Source organism: Protopterus annectens, chromosome 13.part0 (genome assembly GCF_019279795.1).
Source record: "Protopterus annectens isolate FY-2018-M chromosome 13.part0, PAN1.0, whole genome shotgun sequence".
Lineage (NCBI taxonomy): Eukaryota > Metazoa > Chordata > Ceratodontiformes > Protopteridae > Protopterus > Protopterus annectens.
In genome coordinates, this window is record NC_056747.1 from 642,725,447 (window position 1) to 642,741,606 (window position 16,160).

General features: G+C 38.5%; 1 protein-coding gene across 1 annotated transcript in view; it reads right to left on the bottom strand.

Moving 5' to 3' along the window:
• SPATA22 (spermatogenesis associated 22) overlaps positions 1-13,954 on the bottom strand; it is a 1,591,573-nt gene extending 1,577,619 nt beyond the window's left edge. The window contains exon 1 of the mRNA XM_044054327.1: positions 13,722-13,954. The gene's annotated coding sequence lies outside the window, so the exon portion shown is untranslated. The remainder of the gene's footprint in view (positions 1-13,721) is intronic.
• Between the last annotated feature and the right edge of the window lie 2,206 nt (positions 13,955-16,160).

Below are 16,160 nucleotides of genomic sequence, written 5' to 3' on the forward strand. Positions count from 1 at the left end.
AAATGTGCTTTTGGATACTCTTGCAGAGCTTTCACATATTTGTCATAACAGAAAGTCATTTGGATAAGTATCACTTTATAATCTTTTAACTGTCATGCCTCTTAGTGAATCAAAATGTTGGTTTCTTATAAATGTTGTCCTGAGTACCTATTAACTGAACTGCCCTAGAGCATTTCTACAGAGAAGATGGTATCATTATTTATTTATATTAGTTTATTTTATTTTTATTTAACATTTGTTTACTGGGAATGTTCGACTGGGACAGAGCTCATTTTCAGTGGAGGCCCAGGGAGAAATACTCCAGATGCATGTCTTTGGAATTAACATAAGTTCTGTGAGAAAAAGATAGTTTTTCTGCATGTGGATGATATTTATTCTTCCGAGAGCTAACTTACTGACCCCATTTCTCAATGTCATTTTCCTTGACCACATTTGCTATTAGTTTAGTTACACTGCGAGACTATCATTCAAGCACATGTTTTGATGGAACTTTCAGGGTGTTTCTTCTTTACCCATGGCTTTGCAACTGTGGCGTTAGCATACTTAAGTAATGGTATATGCAGGGGCAAAGTCATAATGGAAAAAAAGCAGTGGGTGCATACATAATGTATGTTTTGTTCATGTTGGTGGTGCTTTGTTTTGTCGATCCTTTGTTGTTGAACCAATAAAACTGGCAAAGAAAATAATTGGGTTAAATCCATATATTTTGCTAACCTGGGCATGAAAGAAGCATTGGTACATAATATAACAATTTCTTTATGAAGGAAAATATATAGTGGAGTTACAGGTAAGGCTTATAATTTAGAAGTTCACCTGACTAAAGTAGCTGTCACTAGAAATTATGTCTTCTGAAACACAAAATATTTTTAAGTAATATGAAATCACCGGATGAAAGAGAGGGAAATTTAGCATTTGTAAAATAAAATAACTATCCCAGGGGAAATTGTGCTTTAACCAGGGCTCAGAGAAGAAAAGTACTACTAAAAAAGTTTGCTCAGATCTTGAAGATGGGCTTAAAGTCTTAGCCTGTGTGAAAATTAGAAACCACATCTAAATGAGCTTTGATGGGAGAATAGCTAAGGTCCGCATCAATAAGCACCAAAGTATGCTGAAACACCAGGCAAGTCAGAAAGAAAATATCTGTGTTCCTGGTGGAAATTCAAACAGAAAATATTTCCATTTATCTCTATAAATCCTGTAAGAGGAAGACCAATGGGGAGGCATAATAACAGAAATCACCTGAAATAAAATTCTTCAGACTTGATGACTAGTAGAATGTCTAGTGAGGCAACAATAATATATAATAAGAGAGTAGAAAAGGAGAGTTAACAAAAACTGCTGAAGCACAGCAAACCAAACTTGCCTAGGTCAGTAAGGAGCAGCAAGGACTCCTGCTGGATTTAATCTGTTGGCTCTAAAAAGAAACATCATTAGCAGAAGCTATGCAACCCTTTGGGCAATGTCTGTGCCAGTTTGATTTGTCCTTGCCATTTTTCTGGGGGGATTAGGGAGATGTACCTATGACAATTACAGTTCATAAAGGAAAGAAAAATGCTGCATATTTAGTGACTCCACTTACTAATCATCACTTCTGCTTTTGAAGGCAAAAGAGGCCCATGTGCAGAGCATACAAATGCATCCACTCTGTCTGTCTGTCATGAAAAAGGTTTCCCTTGGATTTTGAACCCCCACATAAGGACATGTCTGTCACGAAGGACCACTCTCAAACTCTCATGACATCTCTGCAGAAAAAGAAAACCTCTGTATTTTTTGAAATGCAACAATACAAATATGTTGTCTGACTAAATAGAAATATATCCTTGAGAGATTCACTCCTGCAGACTGTCCTCACTTCTTGGACATCTATTTGAATCTAATGTTCCTGACTGGACCAAAGGGCTTAGGCCATATGCCCTTGACAGTGCCATCACTTCCCATTCCAAGAAAGAGGCATCTATTATTAAGTGCCATTTTGAGAAATGCAGCAACAAAGGGTTTGGCTTGTAATTGATTTGTTGGTGTCATTGATTAGTGTAGTTGGCTCTTCTATGAGGTGGAAATCTTGACTGGGACATCCAAGCTGTCTGAGTCCTGGAACCACCACATCTTGAGGGTCTACTAAACTACCATAAGATAAAAATGTCACACATGGTGCCATCTCTGTCAATAATTCCATGTGTCCCAGAGTCCAGATAAATAATTTAGCTGAAGGTGGCTCATCTAAAATTAGAAAAGGAGTTTCAAACAAAATGTTCAAGATTTCTATCTAATGGTAAAAACACCAAACATGTCCTAATATCTAGAGAACAACTTATGAAAAATAAAGCTAGTTAGGCAGGGTTTTGTGTAGTTCTCAGTCACTCAGACAAGATTGCCTTGACTGCTGCTCATTAAGAGCCACTGACCCAAACAAAGACACAATTTTGTCTCTTTGTAGATGAACGAAGGCTATTACTATTAACACATACTTGTAAACACACTGGGGGGTGGAAGGAAGGCTAAAGGGTGGAGGTCTGAACTGTAATCTCTTTCTGCTATTCAAAAGTGTAAGAATTTTATTGATGACCTCCTGGCCTTTATGCACAGGCAATATTCTTGAAGATCTAAAGAGCATATGCAACTTCCTCTGGAAAGTAGAAAGACAATATTGTGAGATGAGCATATGAAAGAACTCTTTGAATGGAACTGTTTATAATTCTCAACTATACTAACACATCCAATGTTCCATATCTTCTTCAAATGTAAAAAAAATCTGAAATAATATCAGAGTGCTTGTTAATTACATGGAACCTCATAGAAGACTCTTTTCTCAATGTGCATCAGTGTGTTCTTCCTTCTTGTAGCTTTTTGATAATGAGAAATATCTGGCAAAGGCAAAGACAGAGAAATAGGACAGGCAAAAAATAAATTTACATGAGGACTTTTGTCTGTCTCTTCTTTTATCCGTGCATTGTTGATACAATGCAACCATTACCGGACATTGAGTGAACATCTCTATCCAAAAATGTTCTTCCAGGGATGGTCAGAATAAGAGTCAAAGTTTGCTGCTGACTATCCAAACTAAATCTGAACTCCTTGAAAATACCAAGGACCTTGACCTCCCCTGTTAGAGTCAGCCAAAGACATCTGCTGACCCAAACCGGTTCTAATTGTTAGGGACATAGATTTCAGTAGCTACTGAGTATTCCAGATTTTTGAGAAGAATGGTTGGCTAGCCAGATTGCATAAAGCTGTCATTTGTCCGAAGCAGGTCAACTCGTACTCAGGTTTTGGAGGGGGAGGGGGTGGAGGAACAGGTAGAGACAGGATAGGTCAGCAGGATTGTGGTGGGATGAGTTGTTGTTGCCTAGTATCAAAAAGAACAGAGAGAACAATAAGGGAGGAGACTAACTACAGGATTAAAAACTAGTGAATTAATGGAGATTTTCCTTATGTGTTGTTTTTCACTATTAGATGGAACACCGTATTCAAGCAAAAGTGCAAGCTATGTTAAGCCTAAAGGGAAAGATTAGTGATAGGATTTATGCCGACAGACAATGGGATCAGGGCAGTTGTAGGTTCCTTCAGTGATTAATGCCCAACCTGGGAATAATTTGCCCCTTGACCCTCAAGCAAGACTGAGCACAGAATTTCAAATTTTAGAAGGAAACAGCAAAAAGAAAGAGGATGAAAGTGACAGGAAGGAGAAAAAGGCATGAGAACATAAGGATAAGAAGAATTATTACAAGAATTGCCAAGATGGCGAACAAGGAGGAAGGTAAGCATGAGTTAAATTATGATCAAATGTTTTGCAATGGTTACAAAGCCAAGGATTTTTCAGGATGATGAGGTAGCCAAATATAGGTCCCAGTCCAGTGAATGTGGTTATGTAAGTCAGGCAAGTTTACTGAGACAAGATTCAATAGGCAGAGGTTGGGGGCCTAAGGATAAGCAGTCATCAAATGATTTAGGACTGGCTAAAGCAACAGTAGGTGCAGAAATAAAAGAAAGGTTGTTACAGTCAAAATGAAAAATTTTAGACCAGATCAGAACTTATTAGCATGACTCAAAGGAACTGAGGAAGATAGCAAATTAGAACCACAGGGTGAGAATGGACAGGCACTGGAGAAAGGAGAGAAAGGTAATACAGGACAGGATAAATATTATGCTATGGTTACATTAGACTTGTCTCTTGATTTTCACTTGAGAGAAGAAGTTAAGCAACAATTTGCAAGTGAGGATTATATAGATATATTTTCCTTTTGAATAGAAAGAAGGATGAAAAGGAGAAGGCTAAGGATGGCAGGACTGACTACCCAGTAGGCAAAATAAAGAAAACTGGTCATAAGAAGGACATAGGAAAACTGGGTGATTGGGTATTCTATTTTTGCAGAGATTTTGGAGGAAAAGTACCTGAAGAAAGTGAAAAACATGTGGACCCATTTCAATAGCGTGACCACTATGGATCTTGCTCAAGGAGGTCAAAAGTGGCTAAATATGATGACAGTTACAGGAAGATGTGGCAAACATACCCAGAAAGCCTATGGTCGTAGATGGATTTGGGTTTGCTATGTTGGTTGGACAGTAGTGGGGGATCAGTAACAACAGACTGTGAGTTTCCGATTAGCCAAACTATGAATAGTTATAATAGATATGGGGTGTCCAGATATATAGGGTCAATGGAAAGTCAGTTTGTTAAAGCAGACAGAGAATTGGAGAGGTGTTTTCAATATAATTTTGGCCACTGCTGGAACCAGTTACAATGCAACTTTTGTCATTAATGCATGGCGTGCAGAAAGACAAACCACTTGGCCAAGGCATGTTTTCATCTCTCAGGCCCCAGGAACAAAAACTCTTACATGCCACATCCTTTTAAAGGGTACACAGGACCCTCTTCTGACTGCAGTAAGTGGGAACATTTTAAGTGAGTGGCTCAAAGCTTGTCCAGATAGAGAGGCAGTGGTTGTTAGAGGAAGGGTTTACCACTGGGTTTAGGATACCGGTGAAAGTTAAGAAAAAAGGGGGTATTATTAAGAACTTGAAATTTGCAAGAGAACATCCAGATAATAAATTAGAAGCAGGCAGATTGGCAGGCTTATTTCCCTACCCACTCAGAAGAGCATTCAATGTTTCACCTATGGGTGTACTCCCAAAAATGAAACCAGGTGAATTCAGTCTCATTCATCACCTATCATATCCTGAGGGGGAATCTGTGAATGATTACATAAATGGTGAAGAAACTTTGTTGCATTATGCTTCATTTGACAAAGCAGTTAGGAAGGTGCAAGAAAAGGGGAGAGGGTTCATTATGACAAAAGCAGATATACAGCCTATTTTTAGACTTTTGTCCATTGCTCCTAAAGACCAGGGGTGGTTAGACTCAGATTTTGAAGGCCAGTATTACATGGATAAATGCATGCCAATAAGTTGTTTGATTGCTTGTGCTAAATTTGAAAAGTTTAGTACCTTTTTATACTGGTTGATGGCACACAAGTTAGGGGAAGACAACATTGTTCATTACTTGGATGATTTTTTTTTATTTGTGGGGAGGAAAGATATGGGAGAATGCCAACAAGCTTTAGACACCTTTAATCAAGTATGCAAAGAGCTAGGTGTGCACTGATGATGGACAAAACAGATGGGATAGCATACATTATCATTTTTGGGCACAGAGACTGAGAGCTTGAATGGCCAGTGTAGACTCCTACAGATAAATTATAAAAGTTACGTTTAACATTAAGTCAGGTGTTAGGTCAGGATAAAATGATGCTCAAGCAACTGCAACCGCTAGTAGGGTTGATGAACTTTGCATGCAGGGTAATATCAGTTGGGCGTTCATTTATGAGGTGGCTTGCTGCAAAATGGTCAGGTTGCACAAAGCTGCACCACTGGATTAGGGTTTCACAAGGAATAAAAAAGGATATAGGGGTATGGTTGAATTTTCTTACAGATTACAGTGGGGTAGCAATATGCCAGCAAAGGGACACTCACCCTCCACTTGAAGTGCTTACAGATACCACATGGGGATACGATTAGGTGTTGGGGGTTACTGTCAATGGCAGTGGTTCAGTGTGGCATGGCCAAGTCAAACTAAGGGCAGGGTAAGTATTTTAATGACAGAAATGGAATTTTTTCCAGTGGCAGTGGTTTTGGAAATATGGGGAGAACAGATGAAGTTTAGGGTGGATTGGCTTCATTCTGATAACAGCAGAGTAGTACATATAGTGAACAATCAACTAGACAGTAAAGGAGTGTTAGGCAGAATGATGGAGCATTTCACTTTTAAGTGCTTAACACTAAATGTCACAGTTAAGGCACAACACATACCGGGCATTAATAACTTGGTGGCAGTTTCCCTTTCCCATTTACAGTGACCTTGCTTCAGGTTGCTGGCTAGAAATGCAAAACCTACCCCAGACTGAATGCCAGATCACTTGTGGGCATTACAGGCAGATGAGAATGGTGACTAATGTGTTATGCCCTCAGTGGAAGAACAAGGGTAAGGTATAATAAATGTATACATTAGTATTTGCAGCTAAGATTATCTAAAGGCTGGTAACTGGAATGGCCAATTTCACCACACCAAATTAGGGCTTATATTTTCATAATGAGGGAAAGAAGTTGGAGTCTGGCGATGGCAAGAAGTGCATCATCAGCCCTGAATTGATTCCATCAGATCTAGGGTTAAGGGATTTCACTTATTCATTACAAGTCCAGTCAGTGTTTAACAGCTGGGGAGGCAAACATCTAAGATTCAAGACAAGAGATACCCCATACAACCAGCAATTTTACATAAACTATGGTTTGCCATTTTAGCAGTTTGCTCTTCTTCATATTAAGTAGTGTTAGTGCTGCATTTATGCCGGCTTTTTGTGGGGCATTTAAATGGTCAGACACTGTTCAAATGAGCAAGTAGAAAGGCCAATGGACTTTATTACCTTTGGCACATGTACATGTGTCTGGGAAAGACACTTAGGTTTATGTAGCTAAATTTAAAATGGACCAAGAAAGGATAGGTCAGTGGATAAGAGTTGTTAACCCAAATAGTTTGGAATGGAAGTTGGCCACACTTCTATTGCAATACCGCAATTATAGGGATGAGTTAGAAGGTCCATTATTTTGTTATCAGCAAGGGGATCCTCTTACACTATATCAGGTGAGGGAAGTCATATAGGAAGCTGTAAAGGTGTGTGGCTTACACACAGATAGATATACATTACATTATTTTTAGATATGAACAGTGTCATATGCACACACAATGGAGCATCACAGGCTGACATTAAGAGGTTGGGCTGGAGGAAGTCCGATGCTTATAAAGGATATGTAAGGTATGAACAACTATAATTCTTGTTTTTGTGTTACAGTGCACACATCTTCGGATCAAAAATGCATTTAGATAGTGGATCATTCATTTATCTGGAGGCTCCATCATTGGGTCCAGGGCAGGTTGAACTCATCCTTCTGAAGATGGAATCAAGATTCTTGAGAGGTGATCTTGGTTGGGGTATCAGGCATGGAATGGCATCAGCTTAGGGTGGTGTTTCAGCAAGCCGCCAGAATGGGCAAATCTCCCACAGCCATTGTGTTACATTTAGGAGGTAATGATATTTGCCATGCCAGCTTCCAGTAAAAGATTTAGTTGACTGTGCAGGAGGTAAATTATATGCATGACTGCTGGCCACAGGCTATTATCTGTTGGTCAGAAGTGATGAAGAGAAGAAGGTGGAGGGGGCTAGGTCCATTAAAGCAGTATTGAGGATGAGACAAAGAATCAATAATACTATGGATAAGTCATTAAGGAACATTAGTGGGCTGTACATTCATCACCCTGGCATTTGGGTTGAGTGGCCAGACAGGTATGACGGCGATGGGGTTCATTTATCAGAGGCAGATATGCGGGTTTTCACTACAGAATTACAAGTAGGTTTAGCATGGAAGGGACTACACTTAGACTGATATGAGATGTGCTAGGTAGAAGGAAAGAAAGGTAGGGGAGGCCAAGATAAGTTTGGGGTAGGTCTCAGGACTCTTTAACTGGACCTTCCACAGGCCAGAGAGCTCCAAGGGATTGTTGACAGAGGATTGATCAGCCTGGCAATGGCTCCTCGACAGACTGTAAGGTGACCCAGAGGAATTGAGTAAAAATTGTTATGCAGTCGGTAAGATTAATCAGAAGGGCCAGATACTAACAATGTTATTTGTTGCTGTGTAGTATTTACAGCACTCCTATGAAGTAAAGAAATGGCCTCCCTGAAATTCCTGCTTTGTGCACATCTCAGAATAATTGGCTTCAGTCAGTAAAGGTCATTGGCAGTAACTGGCACTAAACACATGCCTGTGGCCATTTAATCCACACAATGTCTTTGTGGTTTTCTGTTACCTATAACAATGATGATGATGGTGATGCAAAATGATTTGCAATGTGTTGAACTGGTCAAATAAAGTGTTGTCCATGGGTTAACATCCTGCTGTGCATCAATGGTTACAGGTAAGGTGTTTTGACAAATTATGAATACTGGCTGCTAGTTTTAGTAAGGGGTAGGGAGAGTTGTACAAGTCTCGGACAACAACGACTGGCTACCTAGGTTGCAGCAAGCCATCATTTGTCTGAAGTAAGTCAGCTTGAACTCAGATTTCAGAAGGGGAGGAAAAAGGTGGAGGAACATTAGGGAAAAGATAGGTCAACAGGGTTAGGGTGGGATGAGCTGTTGTTGGGTAGTACTGAAAAGTCTGGGAGTGAAGCAAATTGGTCTTTTCAATTTTTGCCTTGGCAGCTTTCCCCACTCAACCCACCTCTTTGTAAAAGTAGGGAGAATTTGGCAGGCAGAACAGGATCAGCTGAAAGGTATTTAAGACACCCGGTGACCTGTAAAGGTGATCAGACGAGGGGTTGAGAAGAAATTTCCTGTTTTGTCTTCTGAGTTTTTCATGCTTTCACCTTCTCCTCCAGGTGAGATAGACAGGTTAGGCTAGATTGTTGCAGTCATGTATGCACAAGGTAGGAAAGGTAGGGGAGGCCAAGATAAGTTGGGGAAGGGCCTCAGGAATCTTTAACTGGACTTTCCACAAGTCAGACAGCCCCAAGGGATTGTTGCCAGGGAACTAATCAGCCCAGCAATGGCTCCTTGGCAAATTGTAAGGTGGCCCAAAAAGAAACAAGTAAACTTTGTTATGCTGTAGGTAAGAGTAATTGGAAAGGCCTGATATCAGCAGTACTGTCTGTTGCTATGTAGTGTTTAGGGCACTACTATGAAGTAAAGAAATGGCCTCTCTTTAATTTCTGCCTTGCACACATCTTAAAATAATTGGCTTCAAACAGTAAAGGTCATTGGCAGTAATTGGCAGTAAACACATGGCTGCGGCCATTTAATCTACCTGATATCTTTATGTTTTTATTAAATACAACAATGACGGTGGTGGTGATGCAAAATGATTTTCAATGTGTTGAACTTGTCATATAAGTGTTGTCCATAGGTTAACATCCTGGTGTGCAGGTAAGGTGCTTTGACAAATTATGAACAATGGTTGCTAGCCTCAGTAAAGAGTAGGGACAGTTGTGTCAGTCTCAGACAAAGAACATTGTTTAGTGTGAAATTTCAGCAGTTAGGATTTGCCTTTTTCTCCATCAGTTATTTCAAAGCCTCATCCATTTTTGTACTAGTTACCAAAAAAGCCATAAAAAGTTGCTCTGTAATGGATGCTTTGATATCTTCTGTGAATGGGATAAGCATAGTAAGGATTGCTGGTATATGGTTGCCTTGACAAATCCATCCAATGTATCATATTCCACTGTGAATACCACCAGCAGAGGCTGGGACAGTCTGAAATTTATTTTTAGATTGTTTCCAGGTATGTCTTCTATGGAATATTATACTTCATCTAATAGGTCTCACTAAAAGTACAGAATTGAATAAGATAGTTTAAAGACCTTATAGATAGAGGAGGGGAAGCAAATCACCCATTTCTAGTGCACTCAGAGTCCGTGGTTACTGGTCTCAGTGGATAGCCATTTACCAAGGGGGTTCCTCTTTAAAACCACCACTGACACTGTAATGTTTGACACTGGAGTTTCTGCCTAAAGAGAATGCATCTTAGGGGAAAGGAATATATAGACCAAATTCTTAGTACAGGGCCCATGGTATCACAGAGTTCCCAAACATAGCTAACACTGTTTAGAATATTATCTGCAAAGCATATAACCACCTGGGAATGCTCTACTCTTTTTCAGGCTTTCTGCTGTCTTCTTTGAGGGGGATGAAGTTAAGCCAGTGGCCATTCCCCTTATTCTGCACACATTTTAGATTCTCACCAATTTTAGAATTGTTCAGAACTGATGATGAGGGTTAGTAAGAGAGTCCTTCCTTGTGATCACTATCTTCTGGAATGCTCAAGATGTTTCATCATTTAGAGATATTTCAAGTGTTTCCTGGCAAGATGAAATACTGTGGAAGAAAACTATATGTCATTCAAGTGGACAAATTAGTCTTCAGCTGGACGATGAAGTAGCTGAGATAGTGAGAATGTCAAAGGGAAGAAGATGGAGCCTAGCTACTAGCTACACCCTTGTTTTGGTCTTACATCTCATCCTGCTTCTGTCAGAATATATCACCAGAGAGACTGTATACAGTTTGAATAGAAGGAGCTACTGTTGAAGTGAAGCCAGTACTCTGAGGCAGACACTAGTGGAGACAGCTCCATCTCCCTGTTAAACTAAGACAGACAGCCTATACTCTGTGTAGAAAGGTAAGATTGCTGGAAGACTGCAAGCACATGCAGAAGAGATGTCAATGAAACAGGCTCCTGCTCAGTCAATACAGGGTGAGCTGACATCAGAAAAAGTGATGCCAAATAGACTGACTATGGAAGGACGTCCACAGGTAGGCCCACCTGCTACTGCACAGATGTCAGCTGTACCAACAGATATCTGACACACAACAATGACACTAATATCTCTGTAGCAATACAAATGAACAAACAAAACACTGCAGTAATGGGTAACTGCTTAGTGAGGTTTACTATTGGAGGTTTAACACGTTCATCTTTGTAAACTGTAAGCCTTCATCAGAATTATCAACTAAATACATTTAAAAGCACACGACTAATGGCATTATCATGTCTACTGATACGACAATTTTAAACAATTTAAAAATGTGAGACTGAGTCAATGTAAAGAATGGAATTTAAGAATATTTTATACTAATATAACAATTTAAATCAGGGCAATGTTTGACATTGAGCTGCCACTGTAAATCTTTATATTCTAACAGAATCCAGATTTCTCCCTCTGGCACTAATGCCAACATTCCCCAATACATTGAAAATGTAAACGTCTTAAAAGATGTACACTGTAATGTGCAGTTATACAGTATATTATTATTATTATTATCCATTGAATGAATCATATAAATGTGTTCATAAGTACATAGCTTTCTATTAGTTTTCCATACATAAAAGTATGCTCATAAGAAAATAGCTATGTGGGCAACTTATGTGGCCTTAAAATTGTATAGCTGGTTCACAGCCAATGAATTAACCAAATGAGATGTCTAACTAATGGTTACTTCATAAACAGATCTATAGTTAAGGGCAAGAAAAGTAAAGTTAACAACAGTAATAACATTACTTTTGTATTCAGGAATTTGGAGAATATACTGTATATTGAAATAGGAAGCCTATTAAGGACTGATAACTAGAGAAGGCACATAAACAAGAGAAAGAAAGAGGAAGAAAGAAAAGAAAGAAAGAAAGAAAGAAAGAAAAAGAAAAAACAAACTAAAGCTAGTAAGAATTATTTCACAGATGTGAATTTCTGAGACCTTGTTAAACTTTGTTTAAGGGAGTGTCGACCTATCAAGAATAGCACATCATGTTTTAATGGGTTACCTATTAATTTAAAAATCCTCCCTATATGATGTACCATAAACATTTTATAGCACAGAATTTCTGTACATTGTGTTGCATGCCCCCATGCCTAATATAACCTCAAGAAATAACTGCACTCACTCTGAGCGCATACTATGCTAGTATAATGGTTAAGGTGTTTACCACATTAATTATAAGGTGCAGGGTTTGATTCTCATCTTTGAAAGGGAAATTGGTTAGGCTTAAAATGGCCCATGAGGACAACTATCTAGTACTTATCTATGCAGAAGGAATAACTTATTTTTCACATAAACCGAGCATTTACTATTCTCCAGCTTGTTGCAGTCTAGAAACTAGTACAATAAAATAGCAGGATAAAGGAGTTACATTCTTCCCTCCCACTCTAGGGGCACTTTCAAAATGTATACCACTTCAGCATGGTTTGCATTTTATTTAACAATATGTTTCAGTGCCTACTTTTACATTCTTCTACTACTTGTCGGCTAGATACATTTTAATATCAGTATCAGTTACATTTACCATAAACTAAACCACTGGTAGAGCCAATGCATGAGACTCCTTACAGCTTGAACAGAAAAAGGAAAATGTGCTTAGTATATGGATACCTAGTACTGCTCCGTTTAATACACTAATACATCCATGTAACTTAATCAAACATTTTATGAAAGAAAGAACTGGCATTCTACATGATGAGTACACCTGAACCAGTAAAGCGTTCCGTCAACAAAATACCAAAAAAAAAAAAATGGGAAGTGAAGAACGCTGACACCCCTGACTCCAGCAACGCTCGCTGCCCACAAACAATATCCAAACCACTAGCTTAATCTTTCATAGTTGTTCTGATGAAGCTCACAGTTGTGTGAGTGAAAACGCTTAACTCATGGAATATTAAATAAAGATTTTTTTAACCATTCAAGACAAGTGGTTGGTGTGTTTTTACACAGTATTTGCATCATCGCTAGTGGTTTGGATATTGGTTGTAGGCAGCGAGCGTTGCTGGAGTCCATGGAGTCAGCGTTCTTCACATGCTGAGTACTACTAATTTAGGACAGGATGCATTTGCTGAGTTTCATCTTGAAGAAATGTATGTTCTGTTACAACCGTATTGCCTTTTCCAGACACACACATACACACACACTGTTGATCAAAACCATACCCCTCAATTGCCCAGATTTTCACCGAGTGTCCAGATTTTTGCCTCATAAATTTGATGTATTCCTCTTAAAATTTTGGTTTTCTGGCACATTACTGGGAAATCACTGAGGACTGAAGCCAGGAAATGACAGTCATTTGAGTTTCAGACTTCATACCCTTCAGAAAATCCATGTTAATGAAAAAACTGTTATTCTATCCATTTTCTAATCTTGTAAGACCAATATTTAAAAACTGTCCCTATTTTGGACTTTCTCCTCTCATTATTTAGGGCTTTGTCCATTTCTTGCTAGGAGTTGAGAGGTATGTTCAAAACAGAGAGTCTTCAGATAGCAGGCCACATAAAGTTAATGAAAATTAATGTTGCTATAACGCAGCTTACTTATTTAATACTGTTTGTACATTTACTTCAGGAAGAAAACCAGTAATTTTAGGAAAAGTAAGACTAAACCTGAAGGCAAAATTCATAACGACATGACGCAACGCATTAAGAGTTAGACGGTTTTAGACATTAGGGTAGGCATTGCTCAGGTTCTCTGTATTTATTTATTCAAATATTTTAACTTGAGAAATGTTTATAAAACTATATATTTCAATACACACTGTAGTCCCGGTTACATAAGTTGCACCTTTGTTTATGGTTCCCATTTCATTTTTCACAGGTTTAAGTAAATTAAGTTAACAAACAAGCATCGAAAAACATTTACCTGAAGCAGGTAGTAAGAAAGTACAGTTACTATGCGTTTCGCCTTTCCAGAAAACGTCTACTTCTCATTATCAAAAAAAAAAAAAAAAAAAAAAAAAAGTAAAATAAAATAAAAAGTCACAATGGCACTAAGGTTATGTACCACCGTTTTCTTTTGTTTGTATAAAAAATATTTAATTCATACAGTTTGTCAATATTTTTAACTAAACCCTTCCACTGACGAGTCCAGTATATTTGCTATAACACACGGAGTGCGCGCACGCACACTTTCTTGGATGTTGCCTTCACTTTCTATTGACCGCGCGAAGAACCTATACTGTTTTTTTCCAAGGCTTCGCGAGCTTGCGGAGTTTGTAGCTTCCAGGCGTCGCGAAAGATAAGGTGAGAGGGAGGGCTTTATTTTTGAACTACAATGGCATAACAAAAATGCTCTATACAAAAGTATCTTTTAGAGACACCTTGACAAAGAGAGCACAGTTCAGAAACCGTGAGTATACCCTTAGTGTTCTTAATTTTGTTTTCAAATTTATCTGTCTTTACGAAAATATGTGATTTTTGTGACAGCAAAAGTAAGCCAACACCGTTATTAACAGACAACATACCTCTAAACTGTTCATGGATTTGCCCCAGAACATTGCCCTATTATCATAGGATCATAGGATATTACTAGACTAGCGACCCGGAGGTCATTTTAAGCCTAGTTTCACCCCAATGTAATACCATAGAAATGATGGTCAGTGACTTCTGCGGTGGTGCAGCAGTAGCGTTGTTGCCTCACAGCAAGAGGTTCTCCCATTCGATTCTCGGCTGGAGTGCAGGGAGTGCCTTCTGTGTGGAGTCTGCATGTCCTCCCCATGGTTGGGTGGGCGTTCGAAAGACATGTGTAAATGGGCGTGCCTTCGTTGAACGTTGAGCTGGCACCTCGGCATTCTTGAAAATCTAGCAAAGCAGATCCACAACCTGGAAGCTGGATCTGAAAGCCCAAAATGAAAAGTTGATGAAATGCTGATATTCCTTCTTCCGCAAGGCAGAAAATGAAAGGCTGCAACTTACATAAAACTTTCTTGCTTTAATAACAAACAATAATCTCCTCAAGCGCTTTCGCTCAGCCTGGTGCTGAGCTTTTTCAAGATACAATAAAATCAAGCTGGTTGTTCTTTATATACATAGTCAAAACTTGACCAATAATTCAATTAGTAAAAGAGACGGTCTAATTAACCCTTCAAATTACTTGCTGGTACAAAACCTGCTTGCAGGCAAACCATTATTAAGCACAACTCACTGCAATGTCCAACAAAGTATATGCATAAACTTAATAATCAATTGTTGGTGTACACACAGATTGCCATAAAAATATACAGTGTTAAAAATATGCAATATTAAAACTATGCAATGTTAAAACAATATTCAAAAACCAATACTATACACATACTAGTATGTTAAAAATGTTTAAAAGTGCTGTTTATTCAGCAAAATTTTTATTTTTGTATGTAAACCCTGAAGACACTGGAAAACCAAAAATTCATAATTTAGCCTTCCTTAACCTCAGGACGCTGCTGATGCTGCAAGCGTCATTGAGCCCTGGTCGCCTTCCTGCATCTAGTCTTAGCTGCCATAGTAACTTTTTGTATTCTAAAAGAGACCCCCAGTCCCCCCCCCCTTTCATCCAACCTCAGCTGTTCTAAAATAATGAATTTAATTTCCATGTTGGGACAAAAAAGGGAATGTCTATAAAAAGCATTAGTTTCCTTTTTCTTAATTATATCATTCTGATGCTCATAAATACGTCTTCTGAGGGTTCTTTCAGTCTTTCCTATGTAGAAACTTTTACATCTAGTACATAAACCTAAATAAACAATAAATTTGGCATTGCAATTATAATGGCCCCTTGGTTGATATAAAAATTTTCTTGATGGTAAATATAACCTATGTTAGGGAATATGATTCCAGAGTTTCCTAGATTCATTAGACGTAGGGGTACCAATTTAAAAGAGATGCTAGAGATGAATCAGAACAAACCAATGGCAAGTAGTGATAATAAAAAAGAAGGCACATACAAATGTGGAATGTGCAAGCAATGCCCGGCTATATTCAATGGACATAGGTTATATTTACCATCAAGAAAATTCTTATATCAACCAAGGGGCCATTATAATTGCAATGCCAAATTTATTGTTTATTTAGGTTTATGTACTAGATGTAAAAGTTTCTACATAGGAAAGACTGAAAGAACCCTCAGAAGACGTATTTATGAGCATCAGTATGATATAATTAAGAAAAAGGAAACTAATGCTTTTATAGACATTCCCTTGTTTGTCCCAACATGGAAATTAAATTCATTATTTTAGAACAGCTGAGGTTGGATGAAAGGGGGGGGGGACTGGGGGTCTCTTTTAGAATACAAAGAGTTACTATGGCAGCTAAGACTAGATGCAGGAAG